The sequence below is a fragment of the Lepisosteus platostomus genome, chromosome 4 (genome assembly GCF_059453375.1).
Source record: "Lepisosteus platostomus isolate fLepPlt1 chromosome 4, fLepPlt1.hap1, whole genome shotgun sequence".
In the NCBI taxonomy this organism is placed as follows: domain Eukaryota; kingdom Metazoa; phylum Chordata; class Actinopteri; order Semionotiformes; family Lepisosteidae; genus Lepisosteus; species Lepisosteus platostomus.
Window position 1 is genome coordinate 55,231,811 of NC_142614.1, and position 21,046 is coordinate 55,252,856.

The 21,046-nt window shown below is 34.6% G+C and overlaps 1 protein-coding gene and 1 long non-coding RNA gene across 6 annotated transcripts in view; one reads left to right on the forward strand and one right to left on the reverse strand.

The window, feature by feature from the left end:
• The window catches only part of sema6a (sema domain, transmembrane domain (TM), and cytoplasmic domain, (semaphorin) 6A), an 83,499-nt gene that overhangs the window by 5,564 nt on the left and 56,889 nt on the right, over positions 1-21,046 (forward strand). The window lies entirely within an intron of this gene.
• Positions 12,273-19,341, reverse strand: LOC148673449 (uncharacterized). Its single transcript, XR_015936210.1, has 3 exons — positions 19,187-19,341; positions 12,628-12,668; positions 12,273-12,462 (listed from the first exon to the last, which is right to left on the reverse strand). It is a non-coding gene; the product is annotated as an uncharacterized LOC148673449 (long non-coding RNA).

The following is a 21,046-nucleotide window of genomic DNA, read 5'->3' on the forward strand; positions in this document are numbered from 1 at the left end:
AGCTGTTGGTTTCAAGTTCTGTTTTAACCTTGTCAAAAGAAGAAGTATAGGAAAAACGAAGAATATGTTTACATTTATTATAGTTAATTAACAAAATTGTTCCCACGTGCATGAATGAAGGCTGTCTCTAGTTCACGCAGTACCACTACAAGGCTCTCACTGTTTCACCACCTCTTACTTGTTATTCCACTTTATAAAACATAATGAAAACATTAAACAGCCTCTGAAAGGAATGGTAGAATCAGTTGTTCATTATGCTTTGATATATGTGGGGTAGTTACAATACAAGGACATCTACTGTATTGAAGGGCAGTATGCTTAAAGGCATAGAGGCTAAATTCCTTACCTGTTATGCTGTTCAACTTGAACATATTAGAGAATCAAGCATAATATCAGTGCTTGAAATATTTGCATCTGTCTAAATAAATGCTAAATGTTATTTCTAAAAATAAATGCTAAAAGGTAAATGTTATGGCTTGTATTCTTTATTTAGCACTTCTATGTCCCACACAATGGAGTGTTTTGGTATATTTTCATAGCAAACAGTTGTAATAACTTTGTGAAATTAAATATTAATGAGGTCTCACCATTTCACAATGCTAGAGTCAGTCAAAATACACTTCTTATTCTGTTTTGCATATTAAGTCAGAGACCGCAATGACAGAAAATTGTTGCACTATTTTTATTAGCAGAGCATAGCTAATAGTGGACAGTGAAACGTGTCTTATGAGAAACATCTTTCAGGATTATGATGTGTTTTGAAAAGCAAGTTGTTCCTGTGAATTATGTGAATATTAATATATGAGCAATGCCTCCCTGATGAGTCCTGGTAATGGTGAAATAGTGACAAACACAAAAATATTCACCTGCAACGTAAGGAGTGTGTAACAAAGGTGAAAAAATACATTCAATAAATAATTAAAACTAGAAAAAACAAAGTATCTGGGAAAAGCTGATAACTGGAGTGTTTTTGGATGGCCTCTTGTCATGTGAGAAATTCTAATTATTTTGATTAAAGGATATTGAATGTATTAATATTGGCAATTTTAAGGCCCTCATAATTAAAGTCTGAATTGGATTCTAGCTGATTGCAGTGGCTATCTCCTCTTTAAATGTTCCTTAATTGATTTAATTGTGTGCTTCAAATTATTGGTTTGTCAAAATATAATTCTATGTTGAAAGTTTTCCACCATTTTGTTTATTTTATTAGTGAAATGGTTAGTACTTACAGAGTTAAAGCAGGCACAAACTCTTATGGAGCCATCATCACTCTTGGTAGAAGATCCATTTAACTTCTCATTATTGTTTTCTCCTTTTGTCCTCCATGTGAATTATGGTTCAAGCTTTCAGAATTGCTCATTTTTGACTAGCGGATATACCTATAGTTTGTGTATTTTATTCAAAAAGACGTTTCCACTTACTGCCTAAGGCCCATTGATGCTAAACATGGTACTACTGGTTTCCTGTAAACTTCTTTGCTTTTTCATGCTTAGATGATGCCATCTGGTCACCTGGTTGAGCAGTTTTGTGATTCAGCAATAAGACTGAGTGGCCGTGCACTCCTTTAACCTATGATCCAGGTTGTGATATAGATGATGGGTTTAAAGCCTCTTTAATATGTGTAAGTCCTGTTGTGAAAGTCATGTTTGTAGGTTCATTTAAACAGGTTCAGTCTCTATCTGTTCTGTTACTGATGTGAATGTTTATAGATCTCTCAAACAAATTAATTTCTTGTATTTATAGACATTCTGCTTTGATTATTTGCATTTTTTAATAACTTAGTATTCTGAAATCCTCCAAATACATAACCTTCCTGCTAAATGTTTGCTAAACATTTGTCTGGTATCTGTACATTTATTGTACATATGGTGATAATTGTATAATTACTGGTTTCTGTAATTACATACTTGTTTTTTCATATGTAAACCATGAGAAAATAACTGTGTCCAATCATGGTATTTTTGCTGTGTGGTGTTGTGTGAAATACACAAAATGTTTTGTATTTTTATAAATGTATTTTACCTTTAATTTTTAATTAAGGAATTGATTCCTTTACCAGTATTAGACTTTATATTCATTACACTGTACAGATTACACAGGAGTTCAAGCATGTCTCTTATTACAACTGTTATCTCAATAATTAGTAATGAGGTAGACTGGTATCTTACGGTATATTCCGGTTTTATAGCTTATTAGGGTGCCCTCTAATGTTTATAAGAGCTAATACAACTTAGTCCAAATCTTCTTCACAATGTACTGGAAAAGATGTTGCTCCTTACAATGTAGCTTATTTAATTGGGGTTTTTGTCTTGTATCTGGAAAAAAAAAGTTTTTCTGCCTCATTTTGATCTATTTTCACCCTTTATAATCCTTCTTAAAATTGAATGTGAGGCCTCAGCATTTCATGTTCCTTTTCCAGTGCTGGGGCTTGGGCCTGACTTCTTCTAAATGTTTAATGTTGCAAGACTTCTTATCTTAAACAAACATGGTTTAATGTAACTGCTTGAGCTGATTTCTCCAGAAGGATTCAGCACAGTGTTATGATACCATTTCATCCTGGGTTATTCATTTCATATGTAAACAACTAAAAGGCAAAGTACATCTTCTTTATTACCAACTGTCATATATAAAAAAAGGTTTCGGATAGATTACAGGTCTAATATTCTGTTACGTTCTATTGACAGATTCTAAAAGCTCCATACCTAACTAATATCCTTATTTCTCTGCTGTCATGTGTAAAGTTATTCCTTCAGATTCAAAATAACAATCATTCCATCTACTACATGCTACAGCTCTACAATCATTAGCTGTTGAATGCTCAACACAGACTCATGTAGCAAAAATTCATACTTAGACTAAAAGTTTTCAATCAAATTTACTTTAAGTCTACATCTCATTGTGAACTACAGGCAAGACAGCTTCATTTAAAATATTTTCTGCCCAGCAGAAAGCTGTCATACTAAAGTTATAAATTATTCTATAGTTTTTAGATATGGTAATGGGTGTATGCGAACTAGTTCTGAGTTTGTTTAATCTCATCTCAGTTGTCACTTATTGTGCACTATTCTATGGAATGTGACAGCATTTGGTATTTTGGTGGTTTAATTGTTCCCCCTCCCAACACACTCAATGTATAAAGCATAGGGCTCATTATAAGAAGCAATACACGCTTCACTTGCATTGTCACATACTATAAAATCTGTTTTGTGCAGCTGTTTTATTAGTTAAAACTGAAAAAGTATGATGCTTGAAGAATCTTTTTCACCACTATACAATTTCCCTTTTCCATGTTAGATAAACCAACAGAAATGAATTCACACTCTCTGCTACTATTTTAATTGATTTTGTTTTTGCATAACCTCATCTCTATAATCTTCGGGTATATATTCTTCTTCTCACTCTCATGTCAAATATGGAACAATTTATTGTCTCTACTGCCTTGCTTTTCAGCGAATACTTTCAAAAGAACCGTGGGCGCAACACTACATACCTGTGTTCACTAGACCAGTGTTAATGCTTCAGATTTTGTGGATGAAGAATAAACATTGAATTTAAGTAATATTTAACTGGGATTTATTTTATAGATTTTGCATTGCCTTAAAAATGTTTATATCTATGGTCCAGTATCAGACAGATGCCTGTTTGTTATCTTTACGTGTCAGTTGAAAATGTATTGGGTAAAATGTGCTTGTGGAGAACAGGACTCCCAAGGCCAGTATGACACAAGAATTATCATCACTCATGTAGGCTATGTTTACATCACATTGATAAGACTGTCGGGAAGACCTTCAAATTTCTTTACTCTTTAAAATATTTTTTGTACAATTGGTGCTGACATAATACGTGTACTTAGCAGTATCTCCTTTCTTCCATCTTGAATTTCCTAAGCTCTAGTTGACAAAGCTATTCAGTGTAACTAGAAACTTTTGGAAAGAGAATCTCACCTATAAAACACAGACATGGGACTATAATTTATAAGTCAGGAGTTCTTGTGTGTTTAAATAAAATGGGATTCAGTTCACATTGGTATGCTTGTGCTTAATGCCCTTCACTGATAGTTCTTATTGGACAAGGTTTTTTTTTTCTTTGTCTGTTCTGTTTAATTTATATTATAATTTTATATCGCGAGAAGAGTTTTGTTTTTCACAGTCCTTTGTAGCCATATGTTTAAAGGTCATAGTTTTGGTTTATTGTTTATGAAGAAACATTTGCTTTGTTCTAAATAATGTGACATTGTAAGGAAATTTACAATGACATTCATTTTTGTGTAGGCAAAATGACCAAAAAATTGCATTGTCTGGCATCATGCATAGCCACTGTAGAATGTTAACCAAGTACATATAAAGCACTATTTTTTTTTGTTTTAGCACATCATTTTCACAGGAGCAACATGCTTTGCAGCTATAGTCGCTGAGCAGCACGTGGTACTTCAGAGAAAGGAACCTCATGTTTTCATTTAACAGATTCTGGATTGCTCCACTATTTTTAAAATAAATTACTGTTATCAAATTCAATGTCATATTTATCAGCTCTTGAGTGAACATTGTTTTCTTTAGATATTTCTCAACTCCAAAAGGAAGGTTTAATGCAATAGTGTGTTTTGTCTTTTATTTCTATTAAAATGGGTTTAAATCTTCCCTCTAGTACAACATAATAATAATGACTGGGATGGTGTTGACAGTAGTTGTAGTCTAAAATAGAATGTAATTTAAACTTAATATTGTGTTTTAATATAATTATTTTAATTATTATTATAAATAAAATAAAATAATTTTATAAGCGGTGGCTCTGTGGCTAAGGATCTGTGCCTGTGGTTGGAAGGTTGCCGGTTCAGATCCCACGGCCAGCAGAGGAATCCTACTCCGCTGGGCCCCTGAGCAAGGCCCTTAAGCCCAACAGCTCCAGGGGCGCCGTATAAATGGCTGACCCTGTGCTCTGACCCCAAGCTTCTCTCTCCCTGTCTGTGTGTCTCATGGAGAGCAAGCTGGGGTATGTGAAAAGACAAATTCCTAATGCAAGAAATTGTATATGGCTAATAAAGTGATCTTATCTTATCTTATATCTTATAGTCATTATTAAAGGATAACCGTTACCACATGTACCACTTAAGCCATGTACTAAGAACGTGTGGGCATCATTTTTTTTTAAACTAATACCAACAGCAATGAAAGGGAAATGAGCAACACTACTAAAGTACACTAAAGTGTACTTCCTCAAGAGAAGCTGTGTGAGGGATTACTGGGTGAGCGCACGTGTAGTTAGAGCTAAGAAACATTTCCAACTTTGAACCTCCAAGAGCTTAATTGTCTTACTTCTTAATAGTGTCAGATCACTGTAAAAAAAAACTCTACTCGACGTAGTCTGAAATTCATCAACCACAACTTGTTCTGCTAAACTCAAAAATTCCAGTCTCCATGATCATCCTTCTAATCCAATTGAAACAAAACTGCCATTCTGTGTGCTTGTTTAGTTTTATTTGTACTAATTTATACCTTTTTTCACTAGGAGTAGTTTACCTCCCAAGAAGGTAGCATTTATATAAGATGTCTGAATTCTTCCACTTAGGCCAAAATCTTTGTGACAATAGCAGAACCATGTTAAAAAATGTAATCTTGGGGTCTTAACTCTCCTTAAAATATGTGTCTCTGCCGCCTTTTTCATAGTGCGTACACAAGTGAATTTGAATAATTAAGAGATTACAGATTACATTTTCAAACTTACATTCCAAAACTATGGCAAGTTTTTTTTTTCATGAATCGCTCTTTTGAAATGTAATTTAAAACTTCTTCTCCTGCCGTGTTTCATTCTGAGTGTCTGATTGATGTGAATGTTTTATGAAGCCATATGTTTATGTTCACTTCTTACTATAAAGAGCAGTCTTGATTGAAACTGGCTTGTTGATTGCCTTTGTTATTCGTTGAACGTGATCAGATAAACTGGAAAGTAAGGATCCAACCTAACCTCAAAACTTGCAGTTGCTGGCAATCAATATTAAAACAATTCATGGTCATTATGTTTCAGAAGTGTCATTGTCAATTACAATAATAGCAATCATGCGGTTTCATAAAATTTTGAACATGCAATGTGTGGGTGTTATAAATAGGGTATTAGTTTCTGTTCATTTGAGCTTCGGCCTCATGTTGCAGTATTCTTTTCACTTATTTGGTTGGCATGCTCATAGGGAACAGGCTAAAAAAGTCAGAATTCTTCAGAATTATTTACTCCTTTCTTTTGTTCCTTCAAAACGTTATTAATTTTTTATATGAGACTTTAGGTTATGGGAATAAACCAAAGGAAATTGAATACTGAATATAAAATACATATGAAATACACAAAGCTTGAAAAGAAGCATTAACTACAATATGCAAAGATTTTTTTGTCCAAAGAAATGGAATAAAGTAGTAAGAGTTCTCTGCATATCATTCGGTATGTCATGTATTCATATTAATACAAGTGAACTTATCAAGGCATGTGAGTCTGTGATTGTATGGTGGATATTTTGTGACACGTCTCCTCAGTTGACTTCCAGTGTATATATGTGACTTGAGATTCTTTTTTTTTTCTTTCAAGCAGTGCTTTACTGAGAACATTCAACATGAGAACACGGCAGTATTTTTTTTTGGCTTGGCAACAAACTTTATGTTTTGAATATAAGTAAAAGTGTTACATAATTTGCAACATTTGGGAACAAGGTGGGGACTTAGAATACCACCACTTACCCACAAAATGAATTTAAAGAATCACTTGGTTGGTTTATTATTAAACTGGCAAGAAAATATACGTATCCAATTAAAATGAATGTCATACTGAAATAGAGATCTACTATATCGTTAAAAATATGAGATTAAGTTACAGTATCTAAATCTAAAATATGGCAGATTTTATATGCAATGATTAGAAAAAAAAACAATACATTTCTTTAAATATTTCTCAGTAAATGTGATGTTTTGAAAAAAACAAGAAAAACTGAGTGCTTTGGCTTAATTTAGTATGCACAACGGATCAATTTGTGTGATTGAAATGGCATTGATATTCAGATCACCTTAGATCAATCGAATTGACTGCATTCGCTTTGATGGAAAAGGTACATTATGCCAATTCTTGTGCAATGTGCTCTACAGTATGTAAGGCAGTCCACAGCAGTCTGCTTGAACTCCCCTGGCGGAGTGCAGTGTTGATTGTTCAAGAGCCACTGGCAACAAACATGTAAATCAGGTTGAGATGTCAACATCTGCTAATGCTGAGATGGTCCCAGACATCAGATACTGCTAGTGTCTGCTGAGCCAGTAGACAGCACTCCAGTCGGTTACAGTATACACTGTTTTTATTTCATACTGAGGTAATCATTCAAGTGCACAGTGGTGGTTAGGAAAAACATAAGACAGCAACCTTCATGACTGAATGTGTGGTGCCTATATTTAAAGAAACCCCAAAGTAACACAGACGCAGTTTTATTTTTTCAGATCAAGTGAGATATACTTGTGCTGAACCTTTGTTTTAGCATGTACAATTTCTATTGAAAGAACGTGTCATTGTTATGTGGGCAGTAGTTACAGTGCCTCCTTTTCACTCACTGCCACCCCTTGGGGCTCTGCTAATTGGTTCTGCTGCTTGAGTTCTTTTGCCTAAGAGTTTTTTTTTTAAGTGTCTGCGGGTATCATGTGGGCTGAAAGTAAAAGATGGGACAAGGGGAGGGGCGTAGGATGGTGAAACAAAGCATAGCAAGTTGATTAGAGAGAACTACAGTATGTGCAGTCTATAAAGATATATCAAGTGAGACTCCTAAGTTATTTGTGGCCTAGATACTCACCCATGTGTAAGACATTTCTTTGCCTTTCAGCTCTGCACTTGTATAATTAATTATTTGCTTTTTCAAACCTTTGTGTATGGCGCAAAGTATGACAGCAATAACAAACTGGTCTAGTGGGCGTGAGATGGGCTGTAAGAAGCTGAAAATGTGACATTGTCGGTTTCCGTCGAAGGACTTTGATTAAAAACATGAAGATCCCTTGCTAAGCAGAAAGCACTTTAATAGTTCTGCAGCAAAATATTGATTATTCTATTTTAGAATGACTTCAATGAGGATATTGCAGTGAGCTACAATTAAAGGTCATATTAAAAGACCTATTTTATTGCCTTAGAACTGTAAGGATCAGTAGGAACCTTCATGAAGGAATTGCAAAGCAAAGACAAAACAAAGCTACATTTTTAAAGTATATTGATGAAAGTACAGTGCAGCTACATCAGAAATGCTTTTAAAAACACTAAATATGTGTCCATGTAATGTTTCAAACACTTCTTTAGGATACTTTTACTGTACTTGACAAATAACAGATAAATGTAATTTGTCTTTTCAGCATTCTTTTTTATTAATTATTAATTAGTGTTAGCAATATTTAATCAACCTTTATCTAAATGCTTCTGACTAAGGACAATGTAGTTCATATGAAATATTGTGTGTATATTGATTATATTATCATTTCAGTGTTCTTTAGGGAAGGGTCAATATCATTGGTAAGTTTATGTTCCATGTTTTTAAAAAACATGTTCCATGTTTTTTAAAAAATGTGGGGTTATAATAATTATGTTGTGTTAAATAGGCTAACTTTTATGCCACATCATCTCAAGGTGCTTTACAGTACACATTGTTTCACAGAATGATAAAATTATTCTTTTGATTTTAAGATATGCACAGCCTGAGGGTTTTCTTACATAAAGTACTTTCATGTTATTTGTAAAGTGTTGATGTTAACAGAAATAGTATTATTTGGTATTGTAGGTGACTTTTCTTACAAGAATAAAATATAAAGATGTTCATGAAAAGGACATCTCTCATGTTTTATAGTTTAAATAATTCCTTGTATTATCAACCCACGCCTTTTTTCTGAGATTACATCCTTGTAATCTTGTCATTCTACCAGAGCTAGAAACATTCTCTTATGATCCCATGGCTGAAATAAGATTTCCAGCGGGTTGATTAAATTCCTCTGAATGTATTCCAAACTGTAACATGGGCTTAGAAAGACGGTTCTGTGACAGAATTCAGTGAGAAAAGGCTATACATGCAGTGCTAAGTATGTATAGTAATAGCAAGAAAAAATAATGAAAAAAATAATAATGTAATTTGAATGGATCCTAGTATCCAAACATTCAATAGGGGTTTGAGTCAACCACACAACTCAAAGTGTATTACTTCAGAGCCCAGGCATCACTAAGTAGGTGATCATGACAGCCAGTGGGGGATGCCAGATCATTAGATTTGTGAAATTGAATAGTTTGATTGCACACCATAACTTTATGGTATAGCACAGGCTGTTGGTCAGATCAGACTGACTCGTAGCCTGTCTGCTGAATGTGCTCACTGCATAAAATGGTTGCTTGTTTGGATGTTAACGTTTAATGAAATGGATAAGTCAGCAATCCTTAATGACCAGCTGGGTTGCAGCAAGATGTACAATTAATGTTGGTCATTATACTTGGGGATAAAAAAATATAGTGTAGAATGCTAAACATGAAAACTGATATAAGAATTTAAACTAAATGCCAAGCATGTATTTCTCATATAAAGACAGGTTGAATTTTGTGCGTATAAAAAACATTTGAAAATGAGAATAAACTTTTTTTTTTGGTTTTAAAAAGGAGGTTTTTAAAAAATAAGTACAGGCAAGGAAGCACTGCCAGTGTCTTCTTTTAAATTTGCTGCTTCAATAGCTATGTAGTATATCATTGAGTATTGTCGTGAAAGAAAAGGGTGCAGTTCTAAACATAGTGAAAATTCTGAAAGATGATTCAAACAAATATTTTCAGCATGTTTCCATGACGGTTTTGGCTGTAAGACAGTCAGTAAGGAACTTTCCCAGAAGGTGACTGCTGAGATCTCTAAACCTAAGAGTATCACTTTGATTGATGTCACTGCACACACTGATAAAAGGTTGTGATTTGAACTAGTGAATCCATGATTCATTGTTGTTGACTTGGTATGGAAAAAATGCGTTTTCCCTTTGTGCGTGTATCAATACTCTGCTGATGTCAAATCCGTAGTGTTGATTGGTTAACACTTCCAGAACCAAATGTACCTTGTACCTGTCTATATTTAGCCTCCTGTGCCATGAATGGTTTTCTCTATTAACTTGTTTACTCACTAATACATTCTGGGCCAGGCTATGTACTCACTCTTTAAAAATGTATCGTCCTATTTCACATGCTTCTGGCCGTCCTTTCTCACGACTTTAATCACTCACTGCTCTTGGCTCTTTCCATGTATGTTGCTGTTTCTCTCTAATCAGAGAGATGTCGGTTATACCTGTGTTTGTCTTCCCTGGATGATAGCCAAACTGACAAGCAGCATTCAAAATACACCAGATGAATATTTCTTGTAATTAAGTTACACCTTTTAGATACCCTTAACTCATAATAAACACATATATATATATATGTATGTATGTAGGAAGCACTTTGAAATCTGAAAAGAATATTTAAATGCTCTTTCTGTTCTGATATTGACAATAGTCTGCATCTCTGTACCTCAGCCTTAGTCATGTATTAACTCCTTAACTTCTCTTATGTTTAACAATAAGGAAGACTTATACTAAGTTGCTTTCTGAAATGTAATACATTACATTCTGTCATACGTACACAATACATTCAGCCCCTGCAGGTATGTTCCTTTTACTTCCTTAGCTACACAGGATACTATATTTGAGTCATATATTTCCTAAAGCAAACTTAAGGTTATGTACAGTGGCCTCATGTTGAAACTCACACAGCTACTGGTCCATTTCACTCATTAAATAGAATGGGTGTAATGAGTTTCAGTCAGTTACGGCTTTTGTGTGACTGCCAGTGGTCCCTTCAGTATTTTATTACAGTCTTACATCAGCTTGTTGGCAGCCTGATTAATGCATGGAACACTGCTCAATGAGCTTATGCTGGACCTTGATTAGATGGGGACCTTGCATGAAGCAGCATACGTCACCCTTATTTAAATAGTTCATCTGCTTCTAAGGACAATGCCTATTTCTTTAATTCACTGACGTTCCAGTTTAACTTCTTTCACAAGAACCATCCACAGATTGCCGTGAAGCATGGCAGATGTTTTGCCAAAGTTTCAATAATGTTCTGCAGGATTTCTTCCAAGCTGCGTATGCAGTATATATAAAGATTTTGCCAATGAAAATAATTTGATTTGCTTAAGATCTGAGTTATATCATAAAACATATAACTGCATAACTCTCATTTTTCATTTGTCTAAACTGGAGTATTCACATAATTATTTCCCCCCTTTAGTTAAATACCTTTAGCTTAAAGTAAGATGTTTTAATGCACACTATTTTGTTAATTTTACAAAATCACCTTACAAACTGATTACATTGAGGAAGTTATGTTTTAGTTATGGTTTTGTATGTCAAGTTTCATTTAGATAGATTTTATGCTGGGATAACTGTGTTGTATAGTGATAAATAGATATGAACTTTTCCACTTACTATTTTTTGTCCTGTGCTAAATACTGATTTTCTTAAAAGTGCTATTCTTGATGAGAAACGTTCTATCTGTAATTAAAAGTAGCAGTGATCATTTGCAAATGTTAATGAATTCAGATGTTATGGAGGTGGCCTAATCTTGTTTATTCAAATAAAGAACAGCTGCTTTGATTTGTAGCGCCTGCTAGAAGGGCCTCTGTTTCCACCAGATAAAGTTATATCTGAAGGCCTTCCTGTGCAAAGCTGATATTAATCCCTACAATGAGCCCACTTGAAGGAGAATTTACCTGAAAAGCTGTATAATCTGTCCTGCTGTACAGTTTTACAGCACCCAGCATTACTATTAAAGGAATATCTCCAACAGGGACAGTTTATTTTGGTAGTACTAGCTACCAGTGAAAGTATGGCGTCAGAGAAATGGTAGTGTTCCAGATTTTAGTGTGAAATATGCATTACAAATATGTGTTTCCAGCATAATAGACAAATTTAGAAATAATACTGTAAATAATTAAAAACAAATGTGCTTGTCGTGGAGATACCAGAGAAAGAAGAATTTTTTACGTTTGTATGTCACAGTGTTCATCTGGAAAGTTTATACATTGCATTTACAAGTATTAAATATTGCTTTCTAGATGTAGTTTGCATATAGCTTTTACATTGTTCTCAAGCAACAAGCATCTGGGCTAACCTTGCAGATTCAGATGTTAAGGGTACATAATGGATTGGTACACAAACAGTTAAGTGCTTAAAGGATGAGCAGGCTTATCTTCTTTATGTCTTAAAGACTGAGACCGACAGTAAAGTAGACACAGATTTTATTGTTATGTCAAGAAGTCTCAGGTTGCTGTCTGACAATGATTGCTAACTACCTTCCTGGAAGTCAGACATGTCCTTGGATTAAGCATCATGATGAGAGGTGGGGGTGTGGTCAGAAAGCATCACTGACAGGTTTGGTAGCAGCGGGACATTAAGCAGAGACTCACTGAAAAAAAAAGTGTGTCTTTCAAGCTACAGCATGACATGATGCAGCAGCTGTTATACTGTTGCTTTAGTCATTAGTTGAGTGGATACTTGAGCCTAATCACTATCAAAGAGATGGTCACAGAGTCCTCAATTCCATTAAGTTAATTTACATTACTCAGCTTACCCATGAATCAAATCTTCCTGCTGCATTAATCTGCTCACCATCTAGAAACGTAAGAAAAAGCAAATGAAAGTCATTCCATCAGATTGTCCAGCAAAAATAGGCATTGCCATTACTATAGAGACAATCTGCTAAAATACTGCGCACTTAGTGTTGTGTCCAAACAAACTTCTGTCAGGTGGATGTGTCTGGCTATAGAAGAAATGTTGCTGAACTCCCTTGATCTGTTGTTTTTCCTTCAATTGACCTATTTAAAGAGTCGATATCACAATTGGAAAACACTTTAACGTGCCAAGGGTTTCAGCTTGGTGTGATTAACAACATTGACAAGATCATTTTAGATGTTGTGTGATTATTGTTTTACAAGTGGAATCAACTCATTTATGAGAGAAACGATACAATCAGGAAAATAATTAGAACTGATAAAACAGGACAAATTTGTTTCCTTGTTTATTTCTCATATTTCCCTGGTACATTTGCAAGTGGAGTGTGAACTAGGGATGGTTACATGCTGTCAGTAAATGTCTTTCTCTTTTACTGAGAATTCAAACCATATATGGGAGGCTGGATTTGTCTTATTATGATTCTGATCTTGTAGTAATCTATTCTAGTCTTCAGTGATGCTCAGTGGGGGTAACACGTTTTAAACATCTTCTAAGGAAGTAACATTTTTTCTGCATGTGAGAATGTATCCAATTATGTTAACATATTTTTAGTTTAGTTTGAGTAAATTGTAATGTAATGTAATGTACAAACTGAGTAATGTAACACCTTTCTACTGTTGTCAGCTGAAAAATACTAATATAAAGTAACATTCAGAAATGAGCAGTTCTGTAAACCTTTGTGCTTGATGGATAAGAAGCCTAAAAATAGCCGAGTTAATTTTTGTTCAAACACTAAGAAGTAGATAAACCACAAGGCTGGCAGGCTTTTTTTTTTTTAGTTTAACAATACCAGGATAGTGAATAAATATTAATTACACTTTGTGAAGAATTAAACAAAACATACCTTGTGAAGATAACAATGGTCCTTTATAGTGGTCATAGTGGGTGCACAGTATTTACTTTTCCTGAGAATTCAGTCACCTCTAAATATCCACGTGTTTTTTTCCACCTAAAGATCCAAGTCTCCCATATAACTTGTTTTTAGGATCAGTTGGTAGGTTTCTGAAGTTATCCAAAGATTCCCTTGTATTTCTCAGAGGGTGTGGGTCTCATGCAAACAAGAATTATAATCCCTGCAGAAAGTAAACACTACAGACTGTACTCTGCCAGGTTCAAGTGACTCGAGCACTGGAGATATGACGGCAGATGCTCTATCTAAGATCTCTTCTGGCTTTCAGATTTTACTACATAACAGCTTACTGTGAAAAATGTGCTTTTTATCTCATAAAAAGCACCCAGGAAAGTTAAGTGAACAATTGAAAATCTCAATGTTTTTTCATTCATGTTTTCTTAATAAATATATGTAAGCAATAATATAATAGGTTAGTGTGGGAGTGTAGAGTGCAAATTGCAATGATTTATGGTTGCGAATGTTATTAACTCTTTATTCAATCACAGCGTTGCAGGAGTAGGACCTGTCATAGATGTGATATCTCTGTCCACTGTAATAGTTGTGATTGGACTATTGTGAAATTAATATTCATATTCTGTGTAGAACTTGTACTATTTCCTTGCATTTGGTCAGGATTTGCCGTACTTTCAACACAGTATTGCACGTACTGTGTGCAGCCTGATGTGTGATATTACTGGGTGACTCTTACAGAAAGAGAAATTAGTGACTCTTACAGTGTTTATTTGTCAAGTTTGCTGTGATTAGATTTGTGACATTCACAAAATGTGACATCATGTTTCCTGCATACTGTATGTATATTCACTGTACCATATATTGTTTTACATGCTACTGTATTATAGTTTCCTGTCAGTCAGCATTTCCTAGAATTATGATTATCCTTCACTAAACTATCATTTCTATTGATTACAAAGGAGATATAATTACATTTTTCAGCCTGGATCCAGAGATTAAATGCGTGACTGCACAGAAACCAACAGTCTCATATATAAAGCAATTCAATAATTGGGAGGTCTAGGTGAAACAATTTACAGTATGTACAATTACAGAAGCTTTAATTCATGTGTTCAATTTATACTTGACCTTCCCCCACAAAAAGTTAAAAATAATTATCCTTATGTTATTATTTTGATTAGCAGTTATGTACCCGATTGTGCTTGTTTAGGTGTGACTGCATGTCTTAATTTTATTTTAGAAGGTCTTATTAACCTGATTCCATATGTTTGGGATAAAAGGGTTGATTGGTGGGTGTCCTTGCATCCTGGTGAGTCACTCCTTAGTTGCTAAGGGAGTTGTTTTGGCATGTGATCTATTGTACCACTCACTGGTGCAATGAAATACTTCCATCAGAAAAATTGCTATGAATGAAGTTGGTAATCAAGGAATTACAAATACAATGAAGAGATCTACATATCGGACATGTCATTCAATCTAAGAATAGCATTTACATGTCGGAGAGATAAATCAGTGTTCTCTCCCAATAATTTATTCCAGTTTTATGGAGATATTTAGCGAGTGCATTTACAGAATGATGTTTAGGTCAGAAATGTTCTAGATTTTCATTTTTAAAATAATTGAGAGATATGTAAAAATTAATAGGGATTATCATCCTTTTCTGCTGAATAAAATATGCATAGGTACATACTGTATGTTCTCTGGCAGTGTTAATACAATCTGTAAACTATTAGATTATAGGAGAACAAATAATTCAATGCAGTCAGAATAGGGCCCCTATTCAAATTATAAGATCCACGCATTTCATCCTATCAATACTAGTGTCAGTGGAACATTAGAATTAGCAAATTAGATGATAATAAAGTAATAATCATGAACAATTATCGGCTCATAATCAGGGACCATTACCCTATAATCTTATTCTTGAGTAAAATGGAGCCTGATAATATTTTAACCACAGACAATTAATTCACCCTTCCACCAAATTACCTAATTTCATCGTCTAGCGACTAGACAGCCTCCCTTACATAACCAGTAATTGTCACTTGTAGTACAATTGGAAAAATGAAGCCCAAGAATTTCTGAAATGTTGGGTATTGTGATCTTAAGTAATCCAGCAGAAAACTAGATATACTGTATGTTGTACTAACCATAGAAGGTCATGCAAATAAAACAAAAGCTTGTTGCATGAAAAAAGAGAACAGGGAATTTGAAAAGTCATTTGAGAATAAATTCTAATTTATAATGAGAAAGGGGATGCCCATTTGTAGAGCAGGACATTTCACTGGATGGTGGCAAAGTAGTTAGCATTGCTGCCTCACAGCACTGAACTTGAACTTGAACCTGAACTTCATTACCATATGTAACCAGCACATGTCCTGGTGCAATGGAATTCTTACTCACAGAAAGTCTCTCGATTGTTACAAAAAAGTGTAAAACACGAAGTGCAGACGGTGCATCAAGACAATATACAAACAAACAGTAGACAATGGTGGAGTAAACAAACAAGTAAACAGGGCCCTTGGTTCCATCACATCACAGAGCTGGCTTACTACCTGTGTGGGTTTTGTATGTTACACCTGTATTCATGTAGATTTCCTTCAGGTCTTCTGGTTTCTTTCCAGAGTCCAAAGATATGCTGCTAGGTTAATTGCGTTTTGGGAAAATTGGCCCGGGTGTGAGTGTATATGTTTGTGTCTTTGTGTATGTCCTGTGATGGACTGGCATCCCAACCAGGGTGTACATTGCCTTACGCACACTGCTTGTCGAGATAGGTTGCAGCTCCTCCGTGACCCAAACATTGGAAGAAGAAGTTAGAAAATTGATGTCTGAAGATTTCACTGGACTGATCTGAGCAAAGAACCTTGATTTAGGGCCGGAAATCCCATCTAGCCTTATGCCCGCTGGTCCAGACTCCTCACCACTAAAAGGCACAGCTGTTCTTTGTACATTGTCTGTATACATACAACATCAAAAAAATAAAAGTTTAATTCTAGAAATGAATTGTCTGGTTGGGCCAAAAAGTACATGGATAAATATATTAATTTTTCAGTAATTTTCAAGACAGCATCCCATACCATAAAGTCTAAAAACACCAAAGAATTCAGTTTTTACTAGAAGTCGCTAAAAGCACAGACTTACGATTGACTGAAAAATATGACCAAATCTAGACAGGTGTTTATGTTGTTATATAAAGAAATTGCTTGCATTGCTTTAAGACTTCAAACTGCTGAGTGGAAGAAATTAAAACAGCGCTTATTTCAAAATGTGGTTGACTCAGTTTTCTAAGTTCAGAAAGTGCTGAAAGCCCATGGAGGATTATTACATATAATGATATAGTAATTCCTGAATTGATTAGTATGTGTCACGTTTTGCATTACCATGCATTCTAACAGAGAGGAACATTTTATAAAGATTTGAGTGTCAAGTAGTTTAATAGAAAAAAGTCTCAAATTGTTATATCCCTGTATAAGATAATAATATTGTTAGATAAAATAAGATCACTTTGTATTAGGAATTTGTCTTTTCACATACCTCAACTTGCTCTCCATGAGACACACAGACAGGGAGAGAAGCTTGGGTCAGAGCAGAGGGTTAGCCATTTCTACAGCACCCTTGGGGTTAAGGGCCTTGATCAGAGGCCCAGTGGAATAGGATTCCTCTGCCAGCCACAGGATTTGAACCAACAACCTTCTAGCCACAGGCCCAGATCCTAAGCCACAGAGCCACTGCACCACACTGGTACACATATTAAATAAATTTGAAAGAAAAATAGAAAATACTAAGTAAGATCAATAATTAAACTATATATATATAACACCCATAAAAGATGTGCCAAGAATATGCCCATGTCCTGACAAACAGAAAATCCAGACTGCTAACCCAGTACTCAGATATCCTATGCCATGCCTAACAGGCCAACAAAGAGATAAACCTACATCCTAAATAAAACAGAATACAGCCAAAAGCTCAATCTCTTGTCCTATAAATTCAGATACTCCAAAGTGAATGTTTCCCTATTCTATTTTTAACTAGTTAAAATGCATCCACTAACCATGGGAGATTGTTTTTAACTTTGGGATTCTTTATAAAGGAAATTAGAGTTTCCTAATATGAGACAGCAAACTCTCCTAAACAATACTTAGACTTTTAAGAATCTAGTCTTTAAGGTTGATTTGAGTTCCTCTTGCCTGGCATACAGTACTTCATCTCCTTTCTATTTGTACTCCTTGTTCTTCTTCTTTGTGTGCATGTGTTACTTGCTTCTGCTTACCTGTCTTTTATCTTGGATTTTTTAAGTAGTTGATTAGGCTAAACCAGAAGATTAATATTGTTGTCCCATACTATTACAGGGTATAATATTGATCCTTGAAGAACCTCTGTGGTTCTATTTCAAATCATTTTGTTTGTCATTTTTTGTCATTACAGACTTATCTCTGGAATATTGCCATTAGAATTAGATTTAAGGATATCCCCTGTGAGAGACAGACTAAAAAGTAAAATTGTTGTCAACACACCATTTACTGTACAACAGGACCTACTTACCATATTCAGTTCAGTTTTCTTAATCAAATGAAATTAATTAGCGGCAAGAATCTTTCTAGGTTGTAGTATTGAATTGTAACTTTGGGTCATGTTTTTATGTTTATAAGTCCAATCTTTTACGAATATCATAAATGTTGCAGTTGACAAGTAGAGCTCCCAACAGAAATGGAGATAACTTCATGAATAACAAAATTTATGAGAAGAAATGTGAAGACACTCCAAGTCATCCAAGCATAACAATTCATATCGTTTCGTGATTGAACTGTGTGCACAGGTTTACAAGCCTGGAGAAATAGATAAACTTTCTAAACATAACCACAATATATGCGAGAGAACTGATGGCAAAGTTCTAAAATAATGCATAAACATGAAAAGTATTTCATATATATTAATTCTGGGTAAATCTACAGTGTATGTGAATGCTTTTAACAAATGTGGTTTAATTTAAAGTGTAAAAATCTTTTCAAATTAGGCTCATATTATTTAATGCTTAAATCATTATACAAACTAATATAATGGTATGGATATAATATATCGAAGTTGAATTAGATAAAAAATTTAAACTAATGTTGTAGCTAATGACACAATAAGTGTTTGTAAAGAGTATTTTATTTATTTTAAAACCAGTACAAAAAAGCATGTGTAAACTACTTCTTTCCTGAGAGTCCAGTACCATTTGCAGAGCAGCTATGCTTTTATCAGCAAACAGATATAGATTTAGATTTAATTAGCTTGTAGCTTTTAGTATTAATAGTTTGTTATGTAGCTGTTGAACGAAGTATTCTAGATGTGTTTTAGTTCCCAGGTTGTACAGGTGAGTTAACTGTATAATTGTCTGTTTATGGTAATGTGCTTGTTAAATAGATAAAATATGATCTACTAGAACTATTTTCACCGATCTGACAGAACTTCTTGGGCTAGAACATTTTCGTTATCTTATTGCTATTATTATTTATTACAGAACAGAAATACACATCTTTATACTTACAGCACTGAAAACTTCCTTCATGAAAGTTGAACGCCTTAAATATCTTGTAGGTGACATTTATCCTCCTCTAACGAAGACCGTGGAGAGCAATTTTCTATCCATTTACAAAAATGTCAAAAAGGATCAACTTAAATGGATGCAATACCTTTATTCAATTCAAGCACATATGTAAATTATTAAGATGAATATACTTCTTCACATTACTTTTGTCTGCTTGATGATCCATTTACCTCGTCATAAAGGGTATTGTGACAGAATTAATTCATTTATTGCTAAAATTATGACCAGGTCACATGGCCTGGCCCAAAGCTTTCTATGTTTCTATGTCAAATTCTAATGGTGGTCTGTTTCTACAAAATTTTGAAATCTTATTTCGGCCAACCATTCCTCATGTGGGCACTGTATGCCATAATCCTGAGATCCCTCTTTCATGGATCCATGGCATGAACTCAAGTCAAATGAAGTTTCTCCTCAAAAGTTATAGTACCTGCTTATCCCTGGATGATCTATGTGCAATTTAGGATTCAGATCTTTTATCTCATTTTTAGTTACAATCTAGTTTAGCAGAGAAACATTGCAATTGTTTCTACAATCCCCCTCTTCCATAATGCTTCTCTTTAACCAGAAATCACCAGTTTGATTCCCAGCAATGGTCATTGATGTCTCACAAAGTTTGTATAGATGTTCAGAACATTTCAGGATCTTCCTTTTTCCTTTATGTGCAGGTACAAGTTGCAACGTGATCCCATTTAGTTCCCTGGGGCAAAATACTTACTGTATTTCTGACTGCTATTCGATATTCTGTATAGAAGTAATTAATGGTGTTTAGATTCTTTTATTCCTTCTTATTAAGGAAACCACTCCAAATTATGACTATTTTAACCAAGGGAACTCTCACTTGATTAGAGTATTGAGTATTTCATGGTAAGGTTTGGAGCAAAGTATGAAGTATGCCTCTAAAAACCCAGATCATCAAGTGATCTTTTACAGATTTATTAATATGATGTACTGTACTTAACCACACACAAAATAATTTTACTCCATCTAGCTGATTCTCCACAAGGTACACTATCCCCTCATGGAATATTTGGGACTTTCTTCCATCTGATTAGGGAATCCCTGGTCTTTCTCTGGTGCCGACAGGTCTTTTTCTTGGTGTATGTTTTGTTTCTGGAACTTTCATTAGCTAATGGGTGCATGGGGTTGGACACTGGACTGTTTGCTTCTTAGAGTGTGAAATATAATTATTTATCTTGTTTGCAGTGTGTTGTCACATAATAGAAAGTAGTTCACAAAAAATAAGCTTCCACGGCAAAATGCTGCCTCAGAATATATCACATATATGTACAAATCCTGTCATTCCTATTCTTGATTTCTTGTGCATTTCCAACTGCATTTTAAATGTCTACATCAAAGGAAACCAAATGATCAACAAGCAAATGTGCTTTAGTTTGTTTTCTGTTGCAATGAAGGAGCTACCTGCCAGTAAAACTTGTGATTTCTGCAATCTACCACATTACTTGAATTATCTTTTCTGCTGAAATGTCTTGACCCTATACGGGGTGGCTACTGAGCCCGATGCGATGTAGTTTAAAGAATGCTGTATGTTTTCTAAGCATGAAAATGGAATCTGACCCTCTATTTCTGTCAACCCAGTGTGCACTTTTCTTATTGCATGCACCATGTTCAAATCACTATGCTGTTCTTAAAGGGCAACAGTGGTTAAATCAGGTTCTTCAAATCTACATGTCAATATATATTTGTAGCGCTTGTCTGTTGTGCCTAAATTTTGTACAGATTTCTCTATGGTGTACTTCTGAATCACCCTCGTAATTAAAAATTGCACTTTTTACATTTGTG